A 13,504-nucleotide genomic window follows, 5' to 3' on the forward strand; every position below is an offset into this window, starting at 1 on the left:
TTCAGAACAGATAAAGAATTGACCCAGAAAGCTTGGATTCAGTAAAAGATAAAAGCCTAGGTGTTTTAGGATCAGGGGGTTTAGCCTTTAATAACAATCTGTTGCTAGCTGCAAAATTCAAAGCCAGTTTTAGATTTTCCTAAACTTCAAGGTTCTTCAGACTAACAGAGTTAAATCTAGTCCATCCTCTGTAAAATATGTATCTAAATGTCTCTCTGTCCCATAGCAATTTTCTCTTGAAAAAACCCTCTGCATCAGAGAAACTTTGCTTCCTGTATATATTAAAATGTGACTATTTCACGTTATATTCCTGTATTCCTTAAGGAAGCTATATTCCTATTCTCATTTTATCTGAGAATTATGCTTGATGGAAATTAATTAGTAGAAGTTGAATTAAAGCAAGCAACATCAAGGGCAGTAAAAATAATCCTGGACTAACTGTATTAGTTCCTACCCAATTAAATTGCTGAAACGTTTGAATTACTGCTGAGAGCATGACGACAATATCAAGTTGGTCTCCTCTTCATTGCTGTGTTGGGCACATGACAAAATTGCGCATCACCGGTGACAGTTCAGAGCTGGAATAACCACAGGCTTCAGCGGCCAGGAGTGAGATGCCTTGGCACAGCCAGGTGGAGGAGCCTGGCATGGTGTCTACCTGTGCTGCCTACCTACGGGTGGGCTCAGCAGCTCCTCAAGCCAGGACCATGAGGAGTCCTCAGCTTGAGGAGCTGCTGAGCCCACAGGTTGCTTCAGACACCTTTTCTTCAGACACCTTCAGACACAAACTGCGTTGCACAGGCTCAAGTTGTATTAGGCTGTTAGTCCTTATTTTCCCAATTACTTCAGTCTTTATCAGAGTTTGAAAGAAAAAATAAATGAGTCATTAAGAACTACCTTGGCACCCAATGAAATGTAAAACTGGTTCATTAGCAATTATTGTTCTGTTTGGTTGATTTCATCACCTTCTGTCATTAGCACTAGGTTGTCTATGGAAAGAGGGTATGTTTCTGTTCATCTTTCACAAGGCACAAATGAATCTCTTATTTTCCTGCTAGTAGCTCAGGAAACTTTCAAGTGCTGTTCAAATCTACCTTGAAAATATATTTTAACATATAAATATTTCTTTCTGATTTCCCGTGGCGAAGCTGAGTTACTGAAAAACATCACAAGGTTTGACATACGTTTGAACATGTCCTTTAGGCAGTGAAATTCCCCTGCAGAGTACTGAGTCTACCAGAGGAATCCAAATGTATTTTCTCATTTATGCCATTAATCAAAAAGAATATGTTGCAAACTACTCACAGAAGTTTTACTGCATCAGCGTGCAGTGAGTTTATTGGGTCATATTGCAACCCAGAAGGAGAAAAATGGCACAATATAGAATACAGAGTATAGCTTTGTGGACAAGGGAAAAGCCTAGAGTAATTCACTGATTTAAACAAGGGAAAGTGTTTAGACAGAAAAAGCTTTCACATATATTTTTAATATATTTTTTCCCGTTTGCTTTTTACTTTCAGCAGATATCTCTTAGGCATAGTTGCCCATGAAAGCCAAAGATATTTATTTTCCTCTTCCCTTTTACCGCTTTCTAGATTCCACACCGCAAATTTTAATTGTCCTGCTTTTCTCATATATCCCCTTCCAATTAATCTCTTTATTAACCTCATGCCAACTTTTCCCTCTCATTTGGAAACAGTATCATCTGGATAAGCCAGTGAGATACCTTGGCAATGACTGTGGCAGACTGCGGTTTACTTGTAACTCTTCGGATTAGATGGAGTAATCAAGATGTAAAAATATCCTGGAATTTTTGTCCACATATCAAAAATGATGCCTGACACAGCATTGCCTATTGCTTCTCTGCTACATTCCTTGTCTATTTGTGCTACCAGTCACCAACAGGAAAAAACAGCTTAATTAGCTGTAAGATGAAGCTTAATCAGTTTGTAAGTGGAATTATAAGTGAAATTGTCTTTGCCTGGGATTGGAGTCAGTGACTTCAGAACCATTTTTCTAGTCTACAAAAGTCTTTTCTAGTCTTTCCATTGCTCTGCAATGGAATCTGCTACCATGTGGTGTGTTGTACGTCTGTCCACAGCGTGTGAAAGGGAGAAATGTCTGTCCACAGCGTGTAAAAGAGAGAACAAATAAGGGAAAATGCTGCAATTCTTTTCTAGTCTTTCTATATGCAGTTTCTATTCTGTGCACCAAGTTCAGGCCAAGTGATCTCATTATACCAATACTGAATCTGGCTCTTTGTAACCTCCCTTTATGAAAGTCTGAAGCAATTCCAGAAATATTTTGAAGTTGCACTAAGATTATGTAGAAAGAAAAAAACCACCATCTAATAAGCTAATTCCCTGGGGCCTCTTGCATTGTGCTGTTATTTACGTGAGTGATCTGAAGTAATTTAAACAGGCAGATTATTTTATGCACTATACATACGGCTTTCACAGGGTGAAAATGATCACAGGTGATCATTTAGACATGTGGTAGCTCAAAAGAGTATGAGAGTTAAGTGTCACCTTTTCTAGTCCAATGACTAGATTATACATTCCAGTGTATTGGTTAGGAAGACGTTTTTATGGCTGATACTGTCAGAGAAGTTACTATGTTGTCATATAGATTAAAATCGGTTCAGCTCTATGGCTGCAGACTCTCCGGAATTAGTTTATGTTAGGAATTTGCACCAGGCTGATTTTAAATTTGTTTCACTGGCAGGCTGATCTAGTGTAGCCAAGGCCCACCCACCTGCATCTTGTAATGCCATAGTGTTTAAAATGCAGCCCAGCTGTTTCCAGAGGTCTGCATGCTCTCTGTTACTAGAAGAGAAATGGAAAGCAAATAACTGATTCTTGGTGACCGAAAAAGGCATCTCCATCGTAGGCAGAAGTGACCACCAAGTAGATGCTTTCGATATTGCACATGAAAGGTTTTGTAAACTATAGTACACCTTCCAGGGAGAATCTGTCCTGATTTTCTCCATTTACATAAGCAAATCTGAATTTATAGCATTTTTCTGATTGTTTTGCTTTGTTCTTTTGGCTCAAGGGCTGTGTACTGTAATACTCTAAGTTTAAAAATCAAATTAAATATAGACATCACATATGATAGATCATAGCTCATTTACAAGTGGGTATGTCCATTTCTTGATTTCTATTCTAAAAATCCAAATCTGAAATAGAAAAAAAATTAGGATTTAGCAAGATCATGGATGACTTTCAGTATCAGTTCTGTAAAACTTAATTACTTTTGGTTATTTCCTTGAAGCTGTTCTTTGCAGTTTCTTTGCAAATGATGAACGGCTGGGCATGGACCAAACTGCAAAACAATCCATTAGTGAAATTCAATTTTCTATCAGTGTTTGCCAGTAATTAGCTTTTCTTTAGGTAATGTATTGTTAGTTTGCACTCATCCAACGTTGTATGACGTTTGTTTAGGGAAGAGTAGACAATTTAGTTGCTGTACTGCTTACAACGTATAGCTCATAATTATACCAAGGTTAAATATCCATTAGTGCGAGTGACTCCCTTATGTTACTCCCGAGCAAGAAATCTGCGTGTGCGATCCTGTCTAGCTGCCTGAGCAGCGGCAGTGCCGCTGCTGTGTGGCGTTCCTCCTGCTACATAGAAACATCCTCCAGGAACCTGAGTAGTTCTGGTGGCCAGGCCTATTTCTGAGGGGGTCATTGCTACACAGGCATCAATAGCCAATATAATAAACAAGGAGTGCCATGGCACTGCCTTCTGCTTCGAGCAGAGTTGTCTGTGGCTGGGAAGCCTCAGAAGTGGATTTCTGTAGCTTCTTCCTCAGGCGCAATCTTTGTACCCTACTTGCAATGCACTTCCTCACGCTAAAAGAACAGACAGAGAGGAGAATTTGCTTCTCATCAAAGCCAAGCTGGTGTGTGCGGTTTACTTGGTAGATGGGTCTTTCAGGAGATGTGACATTCCTCTCCGTCGCTTCCTATGCTATTTTAAAATCTGGCATTGAGTCAGCTCTTCCTACCAGACCACATTGGTTTTTGCGAGCTGCCTTTTGATGAGAAACTAAATTGGCTGAGAAATACTTTATAAGGCAATAATGTATCTTTTGAACAAACTTAATTTGTTATGGGCTGGAGCCAATGGCCACCGCAGTTAGTGGGAGTCATCCCATGGTTTTCAGTTGGCTTTGGCAGTATAAGTATCTTTCAGCTTTAAGGACGTGTGATAACAAAAATCCCCACTTCAGTTACCTACCCACTTGTCCCTATCTGCCCTTGTGCAATCGATAATAAAAATTTTGCCTTTTTTCTTAAAAGCAGAACTTCATAGAAGCTTGAAAAATGCCTTTGCGTAATGAAGCTTTTGCTCCAGAACTTCTTATGATTCAATCGCCATTACTATTCTTAAGTTTTTTTCTGAAGTGACGTGTTGTCATCCTTTTCCTGTCTTCTGTTTTCTGTCATTTTTCTTCACTATGATCTCAGTATCCTCCCCACTTATATTTTTTCAGTTCTCCTTATTCTCCAATGATTTACCTATTCTATCCTTCTTAGCCCTTAGTTATCTACCAACAGCATCTGTCAGTCATCTCTCTGCTCAGAGGACGATGTGTGTTGTAGAAGGAAATCCTTCTTCCACATCCTTAGCAAGTGGCTTCTTCAGACAAGAAGAGGCCTAATTCTGACCCAGTATCAGTAGAATTATTTTTTATTTACACTAAGATACACAAAAGGAGGAACAGACGGAGATGCCGTTGCTAGACAATATTCGATATTCCTTGGTTTTGTGACTCTCTGTTTCCTGCATATAACTAAATCATGCTTTCAGCCCATGCTGTAGAGACACGCACATATGTTCTTACCAAACAAACTCATAGCAAGTCTTCCAAAATTAAACACAGGAATTGCATTATTCTGGATGTGATCCTCAATCTGGGAAGAGGGGAGATCCACCAAAGGATGGGGAAAGGAACCACGGTGAAACCACAACAGACGCTGAAGAGCAGTGCTGCAGAGCTGCAACCCTGGAGGAAAATTCCAGCTGGGGAAGCGCTTAAGCTCCATTTCCTCGAGGAGAGCATGCAGCGCTGGCCAAGTCTCTTTAATATTTCTCTTTCACTTTGGCAAATCAACAACTTATAAAAGAGTGAAATAAAGTCTCCCAACACTCCAAAATACATTCAAGGATAAATTGAAAATGACATCTACTCACGCACACGGCATGTTCCATGCACTTTCAGCATGGATAAACTGGGCATGGTATTGGGATGAAAAGTTGGGATGAAATACAGGGTAATTGAGATTAAGTTGCAAAAGGGTAAAGGTTTTGGCATTTGGGCTCTGTGGTCATTCCAAAGAAAAGTGCTGGATTGAAGCAGTCTCCAAGGGCTGTGGTTCTCATTTGCAGTCAGGCCACATCTAGCCGGACTATTGACCCTTTGCTTGCCTGTCTGTTACACTTGCTTGTTACATGACACACATCCCACTCTTCCCGTTTGAGCCGCTGCCTTGTTATATTAATGGAGAGCATCAGGACAAGCAGGCAGAAGCAGGGAGTGCTTTAGTGACTCTTAGGCAGAGGAACAGGCTTTGAACAAAGGGATGTAGGTGCATTTTTCACTCGCTTTAGAGCACTGGCACAGCTGGCCTAACACTTCAGCAAACAAGGAATCAATTGGCATGCCCACTCAATGACTTTCCAAGATACGTTGGCTCCGCAGTTTGCGAGCCAGTCCTCCAAGGCGCTGTGGAAGAACAGTTTACCAACAGCCTCTCCCATCGTTCTTTCATCTGTGCCTCAAAAGCAGAAGAGGGAACAGTACCTGCCCTCTCTGAGCCTAAGGTCCCCAAAATAGAGAGACTGCCTGTTCCTGGGCAACGTTAGGGCAGTGCAATGGGGAGCATGCTGCCAAAAGCACCTTAATATTTGGGCAATCTGCACATTACATTTACAAGAGTTTATTTTTGTCTGGCTCTCCGCCACTCTCTAATTAGAGACAGTCTCTCCAGCCCTCTATACAGGTTAGCCAGTCTTCAGGTTTATTTTGGGTTCCTAACAGCGACATTTCCAACATGTCACTGCTGCATCCTGACAAGAGGACACGGAAAACACAGATTGCAATATAGTGTACAGACTCAGCAAAATAGCATGTACAGGGAGGGGCAAAGCCACCTTGTATTAAGTCAGGAAAAAAGGTGTGAAGAGTTATGCAGCAGTGCACAGCAAGACCCTTGTATTCTGCTTTGTGCTCTCATGGTTTGCAGATAAATCTAGAGCCTAAGATGAGAGACCTCAAGATCTATGCTGTCCTGAATTGGCTTAGTTAAGCAGCTAGTGGCTGCTGAAGGCTTAAAGTAATGAAGTTTTGCTACTTTGTGAAGACACTGGAGGATTTGAAGTTGCAACAAGCTTTTGAGTGTGGTTTTTAACAGGAAAGTTTCAACCTTATTGATATAGGGGCAATCAGAGTTGCAGAAAGTTCGATGCCTCAACCACTGCACCAGGAGGCTGGGGACAGGAAGAGGTTCATAGGAGTCAGTGAGGAAGGAGAAGAACCCTGAGAATCCTGGGCATTCTGAGCATCCAACCCACCATTGCAGGGCACAGAGCAGAGCTCCTCAAGCTTGTGCCAACCAAGTCAGAAAGTCAACCTAGCACAGCAGCACAGAGTCTCCCTGCTGTCGTGCTGTGCTCAGGCAGGCTCATCTGCCTGCTGCACAGCGGCCCGACCCTGTGGGACTCATGGGGGATCAATGCAGATGACTGTTCTGAGCTGGATTGCATGGAGCCACAGCGCGAAACGTGCCCTGGGAATATAAACCTGCACTTACCAGGCTCAGTGTAGTGAGAGGACACTGGAGATGACAAAAGGAGCAGCCAAAAAATGGTGGGGCAGAGGAAGGGAAGGAGCAGAGAGAGGGAGAAGGGTTCTTTAGTGTTTATTATTACTTGGGCTGCTGAGCCACATGGGCCCCCTTTGGTACTGGTGCCCCATTGTGCAAGGATGGGAAGAAGGATCATTGGACCAGACCTCTAGACTTGGATTCTGTTCTTGTTTCAATTGCAGCATTCCTCTGGGTCCACATCTTTGTCCACAACAGCAAAAGCTGGGTGCATAGTCCAATGTAGGGACATGGCACACTTCAACAGGATTCTGACCAGGGACTTGGGCACACAGACACCCCACACTGTGCTCTCTCACGTAAACATCAACACTTGCTACACAGGTTAAATGTAATCTGCCCTGTACTTCGATTAATTACCTATTAAAAAACAAAACAGTGTTCCTTTTGTTGGAGGATCAAACTCATTAATTACTATATGGCACACATGCATATGTAGATTAGGAAGGCCATGAGCATACCTGAATATCCAGCACTCTACAATTACATACGTCACATAAGCAGCTCTGCTTTTTTGGAGGCCAGAGCAAGGTTACTTCTGGAGCCATAGCGCTAACTGGAAAAGAGGGACAGTAAATGATACTTTGATTTGGTTTAGTTTACTGCTATTCCTCTAAATGAGTTTGGCCTCTGAGGCCACATTCTTCCTACCACTTGGTTTTGAAAAGGCAGAGGTAATAGGCAAGACTCCCATTGCTGGAATATCAACGGCAAGGCAATTTCCAGATGTAAGCAGCTCTGTTCACCTTTAGTCAACAAAGTCAAACCTGGCAGAAGTGGGTGTAATTCCATTGTTGGATTTGGACCATAAACTTTATCTCCTTCTGCGTCCAACACAAATAGTAGCCTGCTCTGTTCCCAGGGAAGATTTCATACTTGGCCAAAAATAGATGTTGTGATCAGAAGGCAGAGAGAGAAGTCACCCAGAAAGCAATAGTCATCTTTTCACTGACAAACAGCTAGCAAAGCAAGAACCAAGCTTAGTTATATAGCCCTCCATCCCACAACAAGGTTCTCCATGGAAAAGTAAACTGCTTCCACATGCCTTATTTCAGAACTGTGGCCATCATGAGTGGAGAATCTGTCTAAAATAATGGGGAAGAAAAGCAAAGCCTTAATGCAAAGAATGATGTTCTGGAACAAACCCATAATTAAAATTGAGAGAGAAAAAATCTGAAAAAGGAAAATTGCCATCCTGTAAACTCCTGGGAAAAGTTTTATCTGAAGTCTGGTAATATGAGGAGTTTTTCTTGAAGCTCCTAAATGCCAGAACTGTGTTTCACATCTCCTTCTCCATGCTTCAGACAGCTTCTAGTGCTAATGGCTGCAAAACAGTTAGAAAAGGTGAAATGATCCAGTGTCTCTGATTTCAGATGACATCTAGACAAAGACTGAAAGACAGAAAAATATGACCCAAAGGGACCTCAAGAACTCCTTTAATCCAACCCCACACCCAAGACAGGCTTAATTAAATCTACCTTATGCTGATAGTTTCTTGTCTAATTTGTGCTAAAGACTTTTACAATACTTCCAACATTGGAAAGTCCACAATTTCCCCAGGCAATCTTATTTCAATGTGTGGTGCGTTGACCCTGACTAGCATCTAAGCCTCCACCCAGTCGCTCCAGCAAGATGGGGGAGAGAATTAGAAGTGCAAAAGTGAGAAAAAATCTTGTGGGTGAAGGTAAAGACAGTTTAATAAGTGAAGGGGAAAAAAAAACCCCAAACCCAAACAAGTGATGCAAAGGCAATCACTCACTACCTCCCACCAGCAGACTGATGTCCAGCCAGTCTCAGAGCAACAGCTACTTTGGAAAAACTCCCCCCCAGTTCTATTGCTAAGCATGATGTTATATGGTATGGGATATATCCCTTTGGTCAGCTAGGGTCAGCTGTCCTGGCTGTGTCCCCTCTCAGACTCTTGCCTACCCTCAGCCTACTGGGGGTGGCAGTGTGAGAAACACTTCATACCATAGGATCATAGAATGGTTTGGGTTGGAAGGGACCTTAAAGATCATCTAGTCCCAACCCCCCCACCATGGGCAGGGACACCTTCCACTAGACCATGTTGCTCAAAGCCCCATCCAACCTGGCCTTGAACGCTTCCAGAGATGGGGCATCCACAACTTCTCTGGGCAACCTGTTCCAGTGCCTCACCACCCTCACTGTAAAAAATTTCTTCCTTATAGCTAATCTAAATCTACCCTCTTTCAGTGTAAAGCCATTACCCCTTGTCCTATCACTACATGCCCTTGTAAAAAGTCCCTCTCCAGCTTTCTTGCAGGCCCCCTTCAGGTACTGGAAGGCTGCTATAAGGTCTCCCCAGAGCCTTCTCTTCTCCAGGCTGAACAGCCCCAACTCCCTCAGCCTGTCTTCATAGGAGAGGTGCTCCAGCCCTCTGATCATCTTCATGGCCCTCCTCTGGACTTGCTCCCACAGGTCCATGTCCTTCTTATGTTGAGGGCCCCAGAGCTGAACGCAGTACTCCAGGTGGGGTCTCACGAGAGCAGAGTAGAGGGGAAGGATTACCTCCCTCGACCTGCTGGCCATGCTTCTTTTGATGCAGCCCAGAATACGGTTGGTTTTCTGGGCTGCAAGCACACATTGCCAGGTCATGTTGAGCTTCTCATCAACCAACACCCCCAAGTCCTTCTCCTCAGGGCTGTTCTCAATCCATTCTCCGCCCAGCCTGTATTTGTGCTTGGGATTGCGCTGACCCACGTGCAGGACCTTGCACTTGGTCTTGTTGAACTTTATGGGGTTCGCATGGGCCCACCTCTCAAGCCTGTCAAGGTCCCTCTGGATGGCATCTCTTCCCTCCAGCGTGTTGACCGCACCACACAGCTTGGTGTTGTTGGCAGACGTGCTGAGGGTGCACTCAATCTCCCTGTCCATGTCGCTAACAAAGATGTTAAACACAGAAATCCTTGACACTGTGCAAGCACTGGCCAGCAATAGCTAAAACACTGGTGTATTATCAGCACTGTTTTGGTCACTCGTCTAAAACACAGCACTCTACGGACTGCTATGAAGAACATTAATTCCATCCCAGCCAGACCCAGCAGACAATGTTTTGTAACCCTTACTGTTAGAACATGTTTCTGGATTCCCAGTTTCAACTTTTTTGGTGTGATGTAAACCTGTTTTTCTTGTTCTGTTCACTATGGAGAAATGATCCTTTTTGCTTGCTGCAACAGCTCTTTAAACATTTCAAATGAATTACCTTTAAATTTCAAAACATTTAATTTAGTCTCATGCTTTCACTTGAGATTCTGCCTTTACCCTAAGTTTTCCTTCAAGTATCAGTGCAAACAAGCCGAAAAAGCCAGAATAAATGTTGACTGATATCTCTTATAAGCCTTCTAAGACTCTTTGTTCAAGCCTGGTCAGACTGTAGATTCTTGGAATAACAGATTAGTTTTGGTTGGAAGGGATTTTTGGACATCACCCAGTCCAGCACCCTGCCCAAAGCTCTGGCCCTGCCTCCTGCATGGACCTTAGACCTATGTTTGTAGAGAGATTGTCTCTTGGTGACCCCACTGTCAGGGCACTGGGTGGGCGAGGAGCAGTGGGCACTCCCCAGGTGGTGTGGCAGGGCATGTCCTCCCCAGCCAGGGACTGTCCCACCACCGCTCTGGGTGGGCTAAGGCTGGGCCAGCATGTGGACCCAGGGGTGGGCTGGTCTTGGGTGACCCATGGCTGGGCAGGGCAGGGCCGTGGGGAGCTGAAGACCAGCCTTGCTGGGGCAGTGGCTGATGGCTCTGGGGGTCTGAGATGGCGTCCTGGCCATGGGCGGGGGGGAGGAGTGCTGGGGGTGAGCAGGGACGAGCAGGGCTGGCAGTGCTTCAGGGTACGGTTTTTTGTTTCCAGTCCTGTCCCTGTCCCCTGCGTGGGCTTTGGACCCATGTTGCACTTTTGCCTCCAGACCGGTCTCTGGCCCCATCTCCTTTTGCTCCTCACAGGACTCTCTGGCTGGACCCTGGACCTGGCTCATCACTTGCCATATCTGGGGCTGTTGATGGACCCTGTCACCAGCCCCCGGCTCTGCCTGCCATGTTCAGACACTGTGGGACTCTGCCCCTGTGCTGGGTCACCCTTGCTGGGTCACCTCAGCCAGTTCCCACTGTTCCCCGGCAAATATCTCCATGGGTGGAAACTCCACAGCCTCTTGGACAACTTGTTCCAGTGCTCAGCCACTTCCACCTTATATCTACTCAGTATTTCTCTTGCTGCAACCTGTGACTGTTGTTTCTTGTCATTTTGCTCTGTAGCTCTGAGGGTGATCTGACTCCTTCTCTATACTCTTCCTTTAGTTAATAGTAGACAGCCATTTGATACCACTTGGCCTTCCTGTCTTCAGGCTGAACAAACCGATCTCTCTCAGCCATTTCCATACATCATGTTCTCCAGCCCACCTAACCATCTTGGTGGCCTGCTGCCACCAGTCAATCCAGTTTGTCCATATCTAATTTGCTCCAGTTTGTCAATAACTCTAATCTCTCTCTTGTATCAGGAGAAGGGCAGAAATTAATTTGGAAGAAAACCTATTGTGTCTCAGAGGTCTATGGACTTCATCCCACAGAGCCTATATGTTAATATGCACATCTGCAGAGAGGATACAAAACACAACAAGGGTTGGTATAAGGTGTTGATGTACATAAATCTTACATAAATCCTACAGATACATCAAGCTAGTTATGAGCATTCAATAACAGAGTCTGGTGACATCTTAATGGCTTTCAGACTCTGGAAGAATGGAAGAGAAGTCTGTTTTTTAACACAGCAGTAATGAGGTATTCCCAAGGATCATGGGCCTAAGAGAAGAGGGTTAACATGTACTTTTCAAAGCTCCTTTACCTCATAAATGTACTCTGGGACCTTAAGTTGATTTCATGTGGTCTATGATGCAGGTTGGTTGTATGAAACACCCACCTATCTTGTGAAGCACCTGGGAAAAACAGAGAACCAAAACCTCAGGGAATCCCCTGGACGTGCCAGCTTGACCCATACACACCCACATGTGCAATCTCTAGAAGTTAACACACTCTGCCTTCCACATTTGAAAATACAAAAGAAAGGAAGAACCTGCAAAAAATGCTGTCTTGAATCTTTCAAGTCATTACCCAGATTAGCGTATCTGAGATAAGCAAAGTCAATGGAGTCAGAATGTCCACAGAGATGCATGTACATGGGTGTGATATAAATAGGACACACTGAAGTTTAGAAGTGATTAAAGCAATCAGTGAGGAATTCCTTAAATATCAGTTGCAACCTGCCTATGCTAGCGCTTTACATTTACTGTCACTAGTCCAAAAACTATTGTGTGCAGGAAAGCAAATAAATCCAACAAAGCTGCACTGTTCTGCAAGTCTGTATATATAATCTTTCCTTTCCATCTAGCAGTCCACCTAATGCAGTGTGAGTGCCCAATGTTTAGAAAATTGGGCTTGTGACCCACCTACACAGAACCATACAAAATAAAGAGGAAAAGGGGAAGACAGAGCGGGAAATAGCAAGACAAATTAAAGAGGCTGAAGACAACTAATCTACAGTTTTTAATGTTTTTTCATTTTTTCCCCTCAAAAGTGCAGTAAAGTAACAGTTGTGGTTTAACCACAGCCGGCAACTAAGCCCCACACAGCCGCTCACTCACTCTCCCCACGGTGGGATGGGGGAGAGAATCAGAAGAGTAAAAGGGAGAAAACTCGTGGGTTGCGATAAAGACAGTTTAATAGGGAAAGCAAAAGCCACGCACGCAAGCAAAGCAAAGCAAGGAATTCATTCACTGCTTCCCATGGGCAGGCAGGTGTTCAGCCATCTCCAGGAAAGCAGGGCTCCATCACGCGTAACAGTTACTTAGGAAGACAAACGCCATCACTCCGAACGTCCCCCGCTTCCTTCTCCTTCCCCCAGCTCTATATGCTGAGCATGACGCCATATGGTATGGGATATCCCTTTGGTCACTTGGGGTCAGCTGTGTCCCCTCCCAGCCTCTTGTGCACCCCCAGCCTACTCGCTGGTGGGGTGGGGTGAGAAGCAGAAGAGGCCTTGACTCTGTGTAAGCGCTGCTCAGCAGTAACGAAAACATCCCTGTGTTATCAACACTGTTCCCAGCACAAATCCAAAACATAGCCCCGTACTAGCTAGTATGAAGAAAACTAACTCTATCCCAGCCAAAACCAGCACAGTAACTGTTGTGTATTTATCTTACTCAGGAGAAAGGACAAAGGAATTGAGCAATGTGAGACTTTTAGATGCCATACACCTGCAGACAGGGACACGACTGCCACTTGAAATTCATTTCAAAAGAAATTAGAGTGAGATTTTGTATGTTTACTGTAGCTTCCATAGAAGCTTTCTGTCCCATTTCATGGTTTTGCATGGAATTTTTCAGTGAGGATGGCCACAGCTATTAAGGCAATGGTATCTCTGTCGGCCTTCCACAGCCCACAGCTCTCAGTCCGCTGCTGTCCCACAAAGCTGATTCACACAGTTGTCCTCTCCTCAGACCAGTGCTTCGGTATACCCCCCACGCTATACCCCGTGATTCAAAAGCAATGGCACAAGTATCTATGAAAGATTTCTTTAGAACAAAACAATTTCAAAAAGAAC

This window comes from Ciconia boyciana, chromosome 2 (assembly GCF_034638445.1).
Source record: "Ciconia boyciana chromosome 2, ASM3463844v1, whole genome shotgun sequence".
NCBI lineage: Eukaryota > Metazoa > Chordata > Aves > Ciconiiformes > Ciconiidae > Ciconia > Ciconia boyciana.